Here is a 17,299-nt window from a genome sequence, read left to right as displayed (position 1 = left end):
TTTGATTGATTGCTTACCGTAATTGCTGGACTATAAGCCGCACCTGAATATAAGCAGCACCAGCTAAATTTAGAACAAAAAACAAATGTTTACATATATAAGCCACACCTGACTATAAGCCGCAGGTGTCCTTCCTGCTTCCTGCTAGAGCGCCCCTGGTACAGCCGTTAGCTGTAAAAATCTCTATATAAATTCTTGTTAAAGACCATTGTAAAACTAACTAACTGGCCGTTAGCTGTAAAAATCTCTATATAAGCCGCACCGGTGTATAAGCCGCAGGGTTCAAAACATGGGGAAAAAGCTGCGGCTTATAGTCCGGCAATTACGGTACTTACTTGCAACCCCCCCCCCCCCCACACACACACACACACACACACACACACCCACACAAATATATTTGTATACATTATATTTATGAAAATATTATCAAGTTAATTATATTGTGTATGTATGTACTGTATGTATGTACTGTACAGTATGTCCGTCCCTCTGTCCCGCAGAGCTTGACATTGGCCAAGTTGCAGGACGCTTAATGAAATGAACTCATAAAGGGCACCGCTCACTTCACACTGGGTGTGATTTTTATTTTTCATCCATATGAAAGGGGCTCACATGGTCCCAGGTGCCCAGACTGAACAATAGATTATAACAGACGATACTGATTATGAAAAAGTTTGAAGCGCCTCATTTACTTTGGATTGAAAAGATTACGGTAGGTTGTAATGTTAAGCCCCATACTGTGCTCATAAATCATAAAAGAAAGGAAAAAATACCGGATAACCTGGCACTGAATGACTTAAACTCCATTAAAACACATCTGTCAACACTTCGCACTCTACAGGTGACGTGGTGGTAATCATAATCATCCTAATTGCCCTCATAATTATGATCATCATTGTAGTTGCCGTTAAGTGACTTGTTCAAGGCCACCAACTTCACTCCATGGTGTCATCTCGAACAAACTTGAATAGATTGCTGATTTTGAGGTCGGGGGGGATGGGGGGGGGGGTCGTTTTGAGATAGGCATGGCCCACATACTTTATGTCGTCTGCAGTCTGCTGGAAAAAAGCTATACAGTACATCCATATGACGCTACTCCATAGCATACTATTTCCTGCAGTCTTTTTTCCCTCCCACACTATTATGCATTTTCTCATTTATGAATTTTGCTGGGGAAAAAAACAACCCCAAAACACACATAGAAACGTAGAGGATTATTTCTTGGTTGCTTTGATGTACAGTATGTGGTACAGTATGTACTGTATGTATATTGACATAGATTAATGAAGATTTAAAAAAGAAATACAGGGCCTTGTTTGCTGATATGATTCACTTCCCAAAGTCTACAAATAGCATACAGTACCAACTGCCACTCTTTGCTTACCAACTATGTACCAACTATGTACCAAAGTCAATAATACTTTCTGTAAACTGGCTTGGGTGGAAAGTGATCGATCAAGATGCTTTGTTCTCAAATCCCTCTGTGTGAGACCTTGCTGTATGGAGAAGGTCTAACTTTCTTTAGACTAGTTACGAATCACTGCAGATTCCTACGTCATTTCAAGGATAACAAATTTATAATAAATGTATACTAATAATAATGTACAGTATATATAAATAAGCCGCACACACCGTCTGCACTTGCACAATATGAACACTTTTATTATTTAAGCAACGTTTCCATCACATAGACCTTCTTCAGGCATCCTGAAGAGGTTGCTTAAATACTAAAAGTATTCATATTGTGCAAGTGCAGGTGGTGTGCGGGTCATTTTGTTTTATTGCAACCGAAGGTCGCAGTTTAGTATATGGGTAACAGGTCCAATATACATCACTAGCCAGATGGATAAGACACTTCGCCCTAAAGGGCGAGGTCGCTTTTCGCCCTTAGGCGTCTTATTGGTTACACTGTACGCACCAGTCTCTGAGCCCATCAGGTGTGCATATTACTTTGTTTCCAAGGATAAAAAAAAGAAATAAATTATTCCTGTTTTGGTGGGTACCAGATTGTGGATTAAACACCAAGCGATGGCAAGGCCACATGCATGAATCTTCACAAATCACTTCAAACATCACTGCGGACGGCACACTCTCACATGAATGCTCCTGACGAATCAAATCCAAAACATGGCATGCACAGAAGGACAGCAATTTGCCAATCGACCGCACCAACCATGTGGAAAACGATTTAAATATGACTGGAAATGGGGCTGCTAGAATTGCATCACTTCCGGTTCAGTGAAGCCTGTCGAGCAATTTCAAAACACCAGGAAGCAAATATTCGAAAAATAATGAAGGTTCTAATCTTCTAATCTTCCTCAATAAATACCCAAATTAAAGTCTTGCAAAATATGTGTTTAATTAAATACACATTTATAGTTTTGGTTGTACTTAACACATGATTGTGTTTAGTGTTGTTTCGATAATAACAGATGTGGAAATAATGGAATGAAAAGAAACTAGCGTGCGACTAGATATCAAAAAGTGCACAACTATCAACTTTACCCCTGAACTGGAAAGTATAGGGTCTCAATATGTCCGTAACCACACCCACTGGTCTTGTCACACCTTGAGTACTGCCCAGTCATTTGGTCATCTGCTACACAGAAAGACATACAAAAATTGCAAATAGCTCAAAACGAAGCTGCCAGATTACATTCACGTATTCTCACCTTCTTCAGAAATGTATTAGTTGACAAAAATACCCAGTATTTCTTTGACCAGGTACAGTAGCACTTAAACCAAAAACAAATCTGCTCAAGTCTACTGTTTTCTATAGAGCTGTAAAAGGATGGAACACATTGCCTAATTACATAACTAATACAGACACGAAATTCACCTTTAAGAGAATGTTAAAAGAACATGTAAGAAGCCTGTACTACTAACCCTCCTCAAGCACAACGTTTAATGTATTGTAAATTATTTTGGCTTAATTGTTCTACTGCTATTTCACTTTTGTTTTCCAAATTGTATTAACACTTTCCTAGCCTGGCCAGAATGGCATGTCTGTGGACTAAATTTCTAATTTCTATTATTGTAATATGATCTGAGAGAACATTCATTTTACAAGAAATCAGCGCGCCCCCCGTCCTTCTTGGATGGCACTGTTCTTTTCTTTTTTTTTTTTTCTGCTATTGTTTACTCACCTGTCTTGATCTGCATTGGCATATAGTGGGGATTTTGGCCGAGTCGTCTTCCCCCCTTGCACATCGAGGTAAGCGAATGTAATCCACTCCATATAAGCGCCCATGTCAACCTTTTTCTGATCAAAAACATCACGGACAGATGCTATGCTAATGCCTCCTCCTACAATGAAAGTGGACGGGACTGTGGCTATAGAGAACGAAAAGCTACCAGAAGCACTTCCGGTTCAGAGGGTTGAGAGAATGATCCTTTTAGATCAGTCGAAGAAGAGATGGAGAAGGAATCACGATCTTTTTTTTTTTTTTCGTTTTTTTTTTTTTTATCATTATCATTTATTTCGGTTTTAACTCTATCAACGCTTTGGACGTTCCCGTTCGCCCCATTTTTCCCGGCGGCGCAATGCCAATAGTACGTTCTTTGGCTCGTTCTTTTGTACCTTGGTTTGATGTCTGTAAACTGATGAGGGGTCGCGCGGGTGTGTACCGTAGAGACAGCTCCTGTAAAAGTGCTCTCAAAAACCCATTGGACGTTAGCATCAATGGAGTAACAAAACACTTCCATGTTATTTTCTCTGGGTCTATTGCTCTGTAGCGATTGAGCGGCCTTGACGGACGGCATGAGGATGCCCTCTACTGCTGGTATAGCGAAAGTACACCTATTTAAGGAGAAAATAAAATAATAATGATAAAAAAAAAAATACATCTTTGTCTATAACATCGCAAAGGTAAGGTGCTTTTGCTGGCACAAAACCCAATAAATAAATAACAACATCTGGCAGTAAAACAGTTAATGACCTAGTACGGAAAATTCGATCGGCTAATTTTAAGTACAGAAGAAGTACGGTTTAATCCGGTTTTAATATTAAGTGGCTCCCCGTGGCTGAGAAAGAGTTAATTTCTATTTTTTATTTTTAGATTATAGTGATTGTAAAGTTGACTACATGTAATGTTTTTATTAATGTTTGTCTGTGTCGGACCCCAGGAAGACTAGCTTTTGTCATGGCAAAAGCTAATGGGGATCTTATAGGGCCACTTCACCTCTGGGACAACCCTATCTTATTTTATTGTTGTTTGGGACACGATCAACACAATCCTGAGTTATTTTTTGTGTTCAATCTGTGTTTTTAGATATTTTAGTATTTCAGCATGACTATTGATGCATTTTGCATCATCAGTGATGTGTTTTGCATCATATGATGCAAAACGCATCACTAGTACATGCTGAAATACTAAAATATCTCAAAAAACAGATTGAACACAAAAAATAACTCAGGATTGTGTTGATCGTGTCCCAAACAACAATAAAATAAGATCGGGTTGTCCCAGAGGTGAACTGGCCCTTTAATAAACAATAAACAATAAATAAACCCTCTATTCTCAGTAAATGGACCCGAGTTACAACTGTACTTGGACTGCTTTTTTACCGTCTACAAAAATAAATAAAAATAAATAGTCAATCTCGAGGCTGGTTAACCACTGCTACACCATATCTGAATAATGAAAGACAAGATGAAATCCATCCATCATGAAGGCAGGATATTCTATTGTATTAGCTGGAAAAGCTACATTTTTATAAATATTGATATCTGAGCTGCAATACCATGACAACACACAATGCTGGCATTTATAAAGGACATGTACTGTAGGAGTCTCTCTCTCGTGCTGTCTCTATTCACACACACACACACACACGCACACGCACACGCACACGCACACACACACACACACACACACACACACACACACACACACACTGCTTTGTGTAAAGCTGCATATTTAAGACAATAGATAATTGATCGGCATGACAGCATCCGTTCACCTCATTACTCAGGAGGGAAAATCAATCCCGTGGGAGAACAAATGTTATCAGTTCATCTTAACCACTCTGTGCTGTTAAAGAGGGCCGAAGGAAAGACAGAGAGAGAGAGAGAGAGAGAGAGAGAGAGGGATGGAGAATGAAGGAAAGACAGAGAGAGAGAGAGGGATGGAGAATGAAGACAGAGGACACAGGATGTAAAGAAACAAAGAGACAATTACCTGCAGACATCTAGCATTGTAAAGTTCCTTAGTTTTTGTATTAGAATTCTCTCTCTCTCTCTGTGTGTGTGTGTGTGTGTGTGTGTGTGTGTGTGTGTGTGTGTGTGTAAATGGTAAATGGTGCATTTATATAGCGCTTTTTATCCAAAGCGCTTTACAGAGATTGTGCATTACATTCACCCATTCATACACCGGTGGCGGAGGAAACCATGCAAGGCACCAACCAGCTCACCGGGAGCAATGTGGGGTTCAAAGTCTTGCCCAAGGACCCTTCGACATTAACTCAGGGGGAGCCCGGATTCGAACTGGGAACCCTTCGGAAACCCTTCGTGCTCTAATAACGGTTTCTCTACCCCTGAGCTATGCCGCCCCATGCCGTGTGTGTGTATATATGTGCTTACGTATGTATGCATGTATGTATGTATAAACTTTTAAACTGTGATCCATTTGTTGCTCCCATGAAAGTTTTGAGAGAGAGAAAGAGAGAGAGAGAGAATGAGAGAGAGAGAGAGATGAAGAGAGGAAGAACATTATAGTGAATTTGAGATTATTTCTACTGGTGCGTGTGTGTGTGTGTGTGTGTGTGTGTGTGTGTGTGTGTGTGTGTGTGTGTGTGTGTGTGTGTGTGTGTGTGTGTGTGTGTGTGTGTGTGTGGGTGGGTAGCTGGACGAGCGAGAAGGGAGACGGGGAGCGGTGACAGACATGGTGACAGAGCGGGGTCAAGCAGAACAAAGGCTGCTGGATGGGAGGGGAGTGATAGTGTGAGGGGGAGGGAGGGACACGCAGCTCTCCCTTCTGATTGGGGTCGCTTATCCCAGAAGATGAGACACCACTCTAATCACCCGTTCTGCCTGTCTCATCACCACGGAGTTACTGGCCTCATCACCATGTGGAGTGATGGAGAGCAGACGCTTGATAGCCAGACCCAGAGAGAGAGAGAGAGAGAGAGAGAGAGAGAGAGAGAGAGAGAGAGAGAGAGAGAGAGAGAGAGAGAGAGAGAATGGGAAATCAGAGGATGAGTTCAGCAGACATAGATCTGTCCAAGTGCAAAGAAAAACACAGGGAGAGAGATTGTAAAATTGAGTGACATGTTGGAAGAGAGTGTGACTGAGAAAGAGACGGGGAGAGAGAGAGGGAGAGGAGAGGCCAACTGACCTTGAGAATAAAAGGAGGAGTCGGTGAGAACGGGAGACGGAGAGATCAGAGGGTTCGGGTTTCAGCATCTAATCTCCCATCCGCTCACCGCCAGAGTGACACCTGCTTAGCTTTGATTCAGCGCACGCTCGCACCGCATTCAGCGGTGAAAATGCACCCTATGGGATTTATGGGGAAGTCACACATGACGGAGGAGCAGCTGTGCACACGCATTCTTATATCTATTACATGTGGCCAAGTGACACACACACACACACACACACACACACACACACACACACACACACACACACACACACACACACACACACACACACACACACACACACACACACACACACACACACAGAAAACCTGAGTGTGTTCGTGTGTGTTCGTGTGCGTGTGTGTGTGTGTGTGTGTTCGATGTTTGTGTGTGCGTGTGTGTGTGTGTGTGTGTGTGTGTGTGTGGGGGGGGGGGGGGGGGGGGGGGGGGGGGGTTGCCTGCTGTCTCCGTGCATGTGAAACTTGCCTGTGTGGTTGCGTAACAGCAGTTTCCCCTCCAGGGCCCTTCTTGGAATAGGACCCCTGCAGAATATTCCATCCTTCATTCATGCCATTCCTCTTCTCCCTGACAGACAGTCTAATAACATCTCCATTACACAGCACCCCCAACCATCCCCACCCACCCTCCTGACGGCTGCGAAAACCATGCTACCCCTTGCAGCGATGACGGGAACACATGCTGGAATACTAAATGTTAACCATTACATGACGTCACACCACGATGAAAGATTGTTGAACGTAATATTAGCTGTTGCTGTCGAGTGGAAACCTTGTATGTCCTTTCTTCTTATTATTATTATTTGAAAAATGCTGTGCAGGACTCCGGCTTAAGTGGTTAAATACTGTATACTGTTTATCGTCACTGTCGGGCAGAAACCTTGTATCTCCAAGTTTCAGATTTGAATGTTTTTATGTAAAGTAAAGCCCTGCTTCATCATACAAGACTGTCACACAAAATTAGTGGAAAATAGCAGATCTCATCATTACTGATAAGCATATTCGAGGCGTTGTGTGCTTGTAAATAGGCTATTAAATCATTCTTAAAATGATAAATTCAAAACGAACGGTTAAAGACATACAAGGTTTCCAACCGACAACGAGGATATTCTTGCTTGTTCAAGCCCACTTGAAGGTCAAGGGTGAGAGTTACCCCAGTACTCAACACAGTGTACAGGCTACCAGAGTGATGCCTTATTGAATATGAACGGGCATGGCAGGCAGCCACCGGCAGATTCATTTAATTAAAACTCCACTCACTGTTTGTTGACCTTCCCAGATGCTGAGACGGGACGTGAGGTTGACCGTTGGGGTGTCTTTAGGCATTCATAGAGTTTTTGTTCCTCCCCTTTTTTTCAAATGAAATGAAATTGTGATTATTTATTTATAGATTTTAATTTTTAACACAGGCCTCAGGAGTCTAATTCATTTGGTCAGTAAAAACTATTGACATATTCCTTTCTTTCTCCCTTTCATTGTCTTCTTCTTGCTGTGTTGTTGTGTGTTTGACAGTGAGAGAGCTAAATTGACCTCTGCATGTGGTGTGCGTGTGTGTGCGTGCGTGCATGCACATGTGTGTGCCTAGATACAGTACGTGCATGTTGCCCTCAGGCTTTATTAAATACTTAAAGGAGTAGTTCACCCCCAAAATGACTTTTTTTCTATTGATTAGTCATGCAATGGAGACTAGAGTTCAATAATATTTTTAGTTTTTTGTCACATTCCTAAGACAAAAATGTGATAACAATAAATTTACCCCCATTCGTTCCGGATGGGGACCCGTTTCGAAACGGGTCCCCATCCGGGGGGTACATTTACTTGAATCAAATTTTTGTCTTAGGAATGTGACAAAAACCAAATAAATATTATTGAACTCTAGTCTCCATGGCATGGAAAAAAAGTCATTTTGGGGGTGAACTACTCCTTTAAGGCTCTATTCACCATACATAGATTGATTTCCAACTCCAACTTCAAATCCAACTTCAACTTCACGGTCACATGGCCCGTGTACACCTATATGAACTGCATTTACATTAAATAAAGAATAAGAGTAAGAATGAGAATATGGATATATAATAATTTCTTTTCATACCTTTCGCTTCTCCTTTATTTTTCTTTCTTTGTTATCGCATAATACTGTATTTCCAACCACCTTTTTCAACACTCTCACTTTCACAGGTTTTCATAATATTTATTCTTCGTATTTGTCTTTTCTGTTCCTTTAAAGAGTTTTAACCAATGCTGGGACCAAAGGGGGGGTATAGGCCTACAGTCTACAGTATACAGAGGAAATACTGTGCTTCCTAAATTGGGGGAGAATAAGAGAAAAAACTTAACTGAGAAGAGTATTAAAATATGCTTATCAGTTATGATGAGAACTAGTTTACAGTTTACAGTTTAGGCATTTAGCAGACACTTTTAATCCAAAGCGACTTAGAATAAGCAGGTAATACATATCACTATAATAAGCAAGATAATTATGTCCGTACATTAACAACAATATAACAAATGCATAGGAATATCAATCTAGAAAAACAATAACATAGGTAGATCAAAGATGCAATTGGAAATTGCAAGTGTGGTTGCCGTGACACGAGTCACACTTGCAAATGAATTCCGTCTTACCATTTGAATTTTCCCCATTCAATCAATGGGGGAAATTAATTCACAAATTAATGGCCATCTATACTATAATTTTGCGAATGTCTGTCTGAGTGAGTGAGTGAGTGAGTGAGTGAGTGAGTGGTGGGTGGGCGGGCGGGCTGGGGGGGGGGGGGGGGGGGGACAGTATCTCTGTAGCCATTAAACGAAACGGGTTTCTTACATTGATGCTCCTACATCATGCAAGCACCAGTTAAAGTTACTTTCCATCCCTCATATACTGTGTGCACAGTGCACATCCCATAACCCACACACTGCACATCATTTTGGAGCTCATATCTTTGAACGGGTAAGGGCTAGTACTGTAAAAAGATGGAAAGATGGAAAGATGCATGGATGGATGGAAGGAAGGAATAAAGACGGACAAGTGGTTGCCCTGCAGGGGAAACCACACTAATTATGATGATGATGATTATCATAAATTATGATATTGATGAAGGTGCGTGCGTGCATGCGTGCGTGGGCTTGCCCGATGTGTATGCATGTGTCCTCTGTGTTGCTGTGTTGTTAGTGTTCTAACCTTGGGGACGGTGTCATCTTGAAGAGACGTCCATTTGGGAGGAATCTCAGGCACAGTGGACACATTTACGGAGTGCTGCTACACTGCAGGATTACTGTGCACAGCATGCGTCTGCCCAGAGAAAGACATCTTCGCATAATGCCTGAGACAGCCAGAAAGAGCAAGAGACACAGAGATGGGGAGGGAGAGAGAGAGAGAGAGAGAGAGAGAGATGGGGGTGGACGTTAGCAAATGCGGACGAAATAAAGAGAGCGTTATTAAAGAAAAGGATTATATTGAGACTGTACTGAACAGGAGAGATATATTGAAGCAATTTTGCAGTCTAGTCCCACTCCTGTTTTCAGAGAGGCGGGGGGGTCAGGGGGTAACTTTATTTCCTGCGATAGGCTACTTAAAACAGTGGTCACTGCATGAGCTCCTGTCAAAACGACAGAGCATTAGCCAGTGGCCTAATTCTCTCAGCAAAATTCTCTCAGGAAAATTACATGATTAGAAACTGTGCTGCTTGTTCCACTTTCACACACTCTTTTGTTTTAAGTGTAGCCTACTGTTCATTACAGACTAAGAAACTCAGCCCACACTCTTGTGACTCAAACTCTTGCGCTTTTTTTTTCTTCCTTTTTTTTTTCAACAGAGAGAAGTCATTTATTCTCTCCTCCACCACCGCCGCCCCCACTCAATATTTATGCATCCTACTGTATACTGCACAGCTTTAAAAACACTTCCCCTTGGGTGCAGTAACAGTGCAGTGAGCAGATAAAAATGGATGTTTAGTTCATGACTACATCTGAACAAGCTTTCTGTTAAAATGGATGTGCCATTTTTAACACAATGTAGTACTAGCAACACAAGTGACATACAGTACCATAACATATGGCATAGAATATGTGTGACAATGAGGAAAGACTATGTTCTTTGTCATTGTCCCCTCTGCAGCAGTGTTATTTTCTTACTGACTTATGTTTACATGTTGGTTGCAAGCTGGTTTACAAGTATTGTCCCATCGCTCTCTCTCTCTCTCTCTCTCTCTCTCTCTCTCTCTCTCTCTCTCTCGCACGAACGCACGCACACACGCACGCACGCACGCACGCACGCACGCACGCACGCACGCACACACACACACACACACACACGTTGACATCAGGGATCTCCATATATGGGCATACAAGGAATTTGGTTCCCCTGTCATCCCAGGGATCTCCATATATGGGCATAAAAGGACTGTCTGTCTGTCTGTCTGTCTGTCTGTCTGTCTGTCTGCCTGTCTGTCTGTCTGTCTGTCTGTCTGTCTGTCTGTCTGTCTGTCTGGGTAACGCTTGTCGTTTTTGTTGATTGACTCTCACACTCTGACATCACTGCAATGTCATGGGAACCAATTCCTCTTTATTGCCATATATGGAGATCCCTGTGATGCCAGGGGAACCAAATCCCTTTTATGCCCATATATGGAGATATGGAGATCCCTGTGATGCCAGGGGAACCAAATCACATTTATGCCCATATATGGAGATCCCTGTGATGCCAGGGGACCCAAATCCCTTTGGCCAGATGGCCAAGACATGGCACGTCGCCCTGAGGCGTCTTACTGGTCAGTATCATGTCAGTGTCAGTATCATTGGTCAGTTTCATGACAGTATGATATCAGTATCATGTTATTTGTTGTTATAATGTCGGTTTCAGAATCAGTATCATGTCAGTATCTTGGGCAGAATCATGGTCCGTTTCATGTCATTATCAGGAATTTCACGGCGGCCACGACGGCCATGGCCATTGTTGCCCCTCTCTTTGGCCGTGTGCCCCTTGAAAAATTACATGTCCATACGGCCACAGCTGTGGTGCCCCATGGCCCGAGTCCCGACCAGCACTCACAGCAGTTCACAATTTCATTGAGGAATAAAGACGAGACTAATCATGTTCAACCCAGATTTGGCTATAAAAATAGTTCTCCTGCACTAACATGTGGGACACCCTCCCGCAAGCCCTATGGAGTAAATCCCTAACCTCCTTAAAATCGGTCTGAAGTTACCTACGGCTGCTACTCGAAACTTGTGAATAGAATAAGCCCATACTCACCTCCCCTTTTCCACTGTAAATAATCTGCTTCTTCTGTTAGTTTTTTTTATTTTCCTTTTATTTTGTATTTTTCTGCTTTTATAATTGATGTTATCCTATGCAAAGTGTGTTCTATCCGTCTGTCTTTCAATGTTATATGAGATACATGAAGTGGTTCCTGTGTAAATAAGCCGAAAAGCTTACTAGGATCTCCTTTTAGTTGACCTTGTACCAGTGCAACTGTACTTTTTCCTATTGCAAACTTCTAATAAAATCGAGAGAGAGAGAGAGAGAGAGAGACTCTGAGAGAGAGAGAGAGAGAGAGAGAGAGAGAGAGCGAGCGAGCGAGCGAGAGAGAGCAGTTGAATGGATATGCTGCACTCAATACTCAGTGCGCGCGCACAGCAGTCTAAAAGTTACAAAACTAGAGAACCACGCAAGGATGTTTATGTGTCTGTAGCAGAGCCATGGAAGTGTTATCAAGCACGCAACAAAATAAAGGAATGATAAAGCTTATTGGACTAAAAGAACAGGGACCAGCTGCACGATGTGATGGAAATAACACCCCCTCCCAGGATTTACTTTGGAGAGAATGTAAGTGAACAACTCGGCTGTGTAGTGTGTGTAGTAGAGTTTGTACACCTACTTGAACTCTAGCGTTAGCCAAACCGAACCCATAAATAAATCCATATTATCCATATCATTCATGTCTGCAGAAACGTTAGCCTAGCATGTAGCAACAGACACTCATGAACGCAACAGGCTCGCCCGCTCGTGTGCGTGCGATGCTCGCGTGTATGCGCGTGCGTGCGTGCGTGCTGTGTGTTTATTTAGCTACTGGACTTGTGGTTCTGCAGGTGTTGTTCAGTAAGGTTATGTGGCTACTACTGAGTTGTGGGTTCAGTTGGATGAACTGTCTACTACCTGGTGTTGTGTAGGCCTACTGTACTGTACTGGGACCAGTAAAAACTAACAAGGGGCGATTGAAACTGGACATTTTTTGATTGAGAATAAATCAAAAAATGGCAGATAAAATTAACTCTAATTCATGAATGCTTGGGTTAAAAAAAAAAACCTAACCCTAACCTCAGTTCGACCCAATGGGAGTTCGACCTATGGTGCAGTCCCCCAATAAACAATGAGGAGGAAGAAGAATACAAACTCTTTATATAAGAAATGTGTTTTTTGCAACAGTAAGCTCACAGTCAAATGTGACGCGGACGCGACAGGTTTTGAGCTTGCAGATCGGCAACATCAACACATTACAGTAGAGTTGTGTTTTAAAGGAGTAGTTCACCCCCAAAATGTTGTCTTATTCCTAAGACAAAAAATCACACCCAATGTGAAGTGAGCGGTGGTCGTGCTTGCATAACGTCTTCAGACTAGGATTTGAGTTTAGGATGTACACTACAGGCTATGCTACACACACACGTTTTGCTATGGCAAAATGCTGAGGAGAAAGGCTACAGACATACAACATATGAGGATGGTCCGATCAGGTTTTTTGGAACCGATCACCGAGCACCGATCACAAAAGTTTGATCACCCGATCCCGATCAATCACCGATCCGATCAAGTTATTATTTATATTTTCTAAATGTTAATGTTTTAACTTTATTTCATTCATTCACTCATGAATTCATTTATATATTTGCCTTATAGTTATTTACCAGCATTACTATGTATTTATTATCATAGCAGTAACTAATTATTCCTTCAGCACTGTGGAAATCAATACCCCAAAATGGCCTCAAGTGGGCATACTGAACGGCTGGTTGATCAGATGCACCGATCCGATCGGATCGGTGAATTTACCTTTTGATCTAAACCACCGATTATCGCCGATCATGCTTTGATCGGCCCGATCCGATCCATTGCCGATTGATCGGTAACATCTCTACATATGACATCACTAGACAAACATGATGCTACGTACACACATTTTACTATGGCAAAACACTGAGGAAAAAGGCTACAGACACACGCACAGCCACTCTTAGGAGCAGTTTACCACCGCTCAAAAATGTAGGCCTATAATAGTAAATTTACCCCCCATTGATTCCGGATGTGGACTCAAATGCATGGACCTGGATGGGATCATGTCAGTGTCATGTATGGTCAGTATCATGTCAGCATCGTGGTCAGTATCATGTCAGTATCATTTCAGTGTCATGGTCAGTAATCCGTATCATATCGGTATCATTTCAGTATCATGGTCCGTATCATGTGTATCATTTCATACATAGAAGCCAACAGAACTAAGTCATTGTTGGAGCAACAGATGGCCTGGGTTTGCTGCATCAGGACAATCCATGCAGTGTCAGATGAGTTGTCAAGTTACAGTATGTTATCAGTCACATAAATGAGTGCTAATTTATCTTGTGTGACAACGTCCATCTGGCCCTTATTAGGCTCAAGCAATACAGATATTCTTTTGCACATCATTCATTGCATGTCAAGCTAAACACACCAACAATGACTGGAAGAGATTGCGTCATACACATTGTGCTAATAGCTGCACTTCTCCTCAATCAACTGTAGTGAAGTAAAAGAGCCATAAAAGGCCCATCTTTCTCCTTGGCTGGGCCCTTGTTTGTGAACACACCATAATTACTCTAAAAATGTTGGGTGGTTGTAATGGAGACCTAATGAGCATATTGGTTGTTTTTCCATCGTTTTCTTTGGCGGATTTATCTATCTGGCGTTGATATCAGTCATCGTGGTTTTGCCATCTGCCCGGCAGCCTTGATGTGCTGGTGGATGTGAATATGGCCATCGAGTGAACAAGATCCATATGTTTATTTGGACGGGAGTAATCGCTGTCTGTGTTGGCATGTGGACCGTTCACAGGCTGCAGGGTGGTAAACTGATCATGTGTGTTTAATGTGTGCGTGCATGGCTGTGTCTGTGTGTGTTTGTGTGTAGGCTGTTGATATGTGCCTCATTGTGTCTAGTATGTGTAATTTTGCCTGGTATGGAATGGAGGCTGAGTTGGTCAATGGAGCGTCGCAGTCTGCCTGGGTGGTAAACAGATGTGAAGTGTGTGTGTGTGTGTGTGTGTGTGTGTGTGTGTGTGTGTGTGTGTGTGTGTGTGTGTGTGTGTGTGTGTGTGTGTGTGTGTGTGTGTGTGTGTGTGTGTGTGTGTGTGTGTGTGTGTGTGTGTGTGTGTGTGTGTGTGTGTGTGTGTGTGACTCACACGCAATCATGCATGTTTGTGTCTGTATTTGACGGGATGCAACCACAGTGCATATTTTGAATGAGATGTCTGTGCATGTGTGTGCATGTTTGTTTCTGTGTCTCAATCGGTGTATACATGTGTGGGTGTTTATCTGTACACTGTACACATTTTCCTGACAGTCATGCATTCTGAAGCTTTCAGTGACTGATGATCATTGTGTTAAGCGTGATTGTGCTGTTACACCCTCGCACAGCTATGTACTGTACGTAAACATTAGGCTTAAAAAGATGTTGGGCATGGACTCTATCTAGCATGCTCTGCAACTTTGTGAAAATATAAATCACCTTGAACCTTCGACTGAATTCTGCCCCTGTGTTTTACACAGTAAAACATCATAAACACTGAGTGTTATCTGACTTCTTTTGGGGGGGTACACACTGCAACCAATGCAGGAGCCATCAGTGAAACTCACCGCTCAACGTTTGCTTCGACATCACCACGGTCTGCGCCGGCCGAATATAGCACCGGCCGTCTGAATTTACTTGCGGCCGTCCGAGGTACTTCCGAGGTACTACCGGACTTTGGCACTCGCCCTCTCTCCAGATTGAGGTACAAGCTAACAACCTGGTGAATGTTAACACACCAGGCCAGATCCACCACGTCACCCTGCATGACATGTCAGTCCAGAACATTCTCTACAATACCAAAGTGCCCGCCAAGCATCAAACCAAGCCACCAGCCTCTGCATCCCCCACTGCTCCTGATGCCACAACCAGCACACCGACAGTTCTAACCCAGCCAATGTCCACCAAGATAGGCATGCCTCTCCAGTCTTCGGCCCTAACCCCCAACAGCCAGGGTAATCCTACTGTCCCATCCTACACCTTCCAGAGCTCGCTGCCACCTCCAGCTCCACCCCCTACTGTCCCATCCTACACCTTCCCATGCCCCCTGCCGCCTCCAGCTGCACCCCATTGAAGAACCAGCCACCACGGTTCAGCCAGTTACACCATGCAATCAACTACATCCTAGGACTTTCTACAAACCCGTCTCGGAGTGTATCCTCTTGTATTCAGAAGATTGTTTATTGTGGCATTTTAATATAATGCCTGGCGGGAAGTGTTATGGAACATATTCTTGAGTTTACTTCACGGCCTCTAGGGGGCATAGTTCTTCTATTTTTTCTTTAGACTAGTACCTCTCTGTCTCCAGGGGGCGCTGTGTATATTGTTGTGCTGCAGCTTATGCTACAGGAAGTACCTAGTATTTCCTCATCCACCTGTAAGCAACAGCGTCTTGCGGATACCCAAGCTTGTACAAGTTCCTGTCCCCGCCGAGCCCCCTGTGATTGGCTGAACCGGAGGTAGGGAGCGCTCCATTGTAGTCACTTGGACCGCGCGGAGGAGGTGAATAGAATGCGTTTATCGTGGGCTTGCCCAGGCCTTACGGCCTGGGCATAAATATAACGATTGCATTCACCACGGCTTCGTAACTCGCGCGGCCCGCTTGCAATGTCGTGGACAATAACTGAATGTCGTGGACAATAACTGTGACATCTAACCATAAAACGAGCGCTCCCTTCCTAAACACGCTTGGTAATCTGCTAGACGCTAAGCAACACAAGAAGCAGCATGGCTGAGTGTAATGTGAAGTTGCATCCTAAGCCATCTGTTGGTTTCTAGCCCTTTGAGTGGCAAAATGAGTAAGTGGAGTTGTTATTTAGCATTGTGACTTTGTAAATTGTTACATATTGTGACATATTTTTGTACATTTGTGTAAACTTATTTAGCATGCATGGCAGTGATGGGAGTTCAGGCTTGGGCCTACTTAATTATTTGGATCCAGTATTCTATACAATACTTACCTTGGCTTGTTAATCCTGCCTCTAACAAGCCGTTTCTATTTGTATGTTAATATGCCCATTTCTGTATTTATGTTGCAGTTTCACACTTTCTTGTAATAAAACCCAGTCCATGTACAACACCTGCCTGTTGCTTGGAGGGGAATTCCAAGGGAGAGTTTAGCTGGCTGTGATTGCCCAGTATATGACACAGAGTCACATTGCCATTTTCATATAGGCCTTTATGTGTTTGTACGTTCTTGTCGGCAGATGTATGTGTGGAAAATCTGGAAATGCTATTAATTGCAGCTTCATGTGTACGAGTGAGATACACAAACTGTGTCCATATTTGCTATTTCCTATAGTCCTTAATGTGTTTGTATTTTAACGTTCGTGCTTTGTGTTCCAGTGCCTATGTACTGTATGCCAGTAGATAATGTGTGCATATGCTTGGAGGGCTTTGGTTTGGAGGCAGTGGACCATGTAAGTGTGTGTTTCTGATAGCTTGGTCCTGGTCTCTTGGAGTTATTTTCCATGGATCATGGATCAAGAGAAGGGACAAACTGTTCGGTTCTCACTGTAGTTGCTACTTCATTCACGATTGTTTGATTTCCAATTTTTACACACTACATCTCTCATTAACCACTTGAACCTTCTTTAAAAATAGTTAA

This window comes from Nannobrachium achirus (genome assembly GCF_963921795.1).
Source record: "Nannobrachium achirus genome assembly, chromosome: 8".
Lineage (NCBI taxonomy): Eukaryota > Metazoa > Chordata > Actinopteri > Myctophiformes > Myctophidae > Nannobrachium > Nannobrachium achirus.
Note: the sequence above shows the minus strand (reverse complement) of the source record.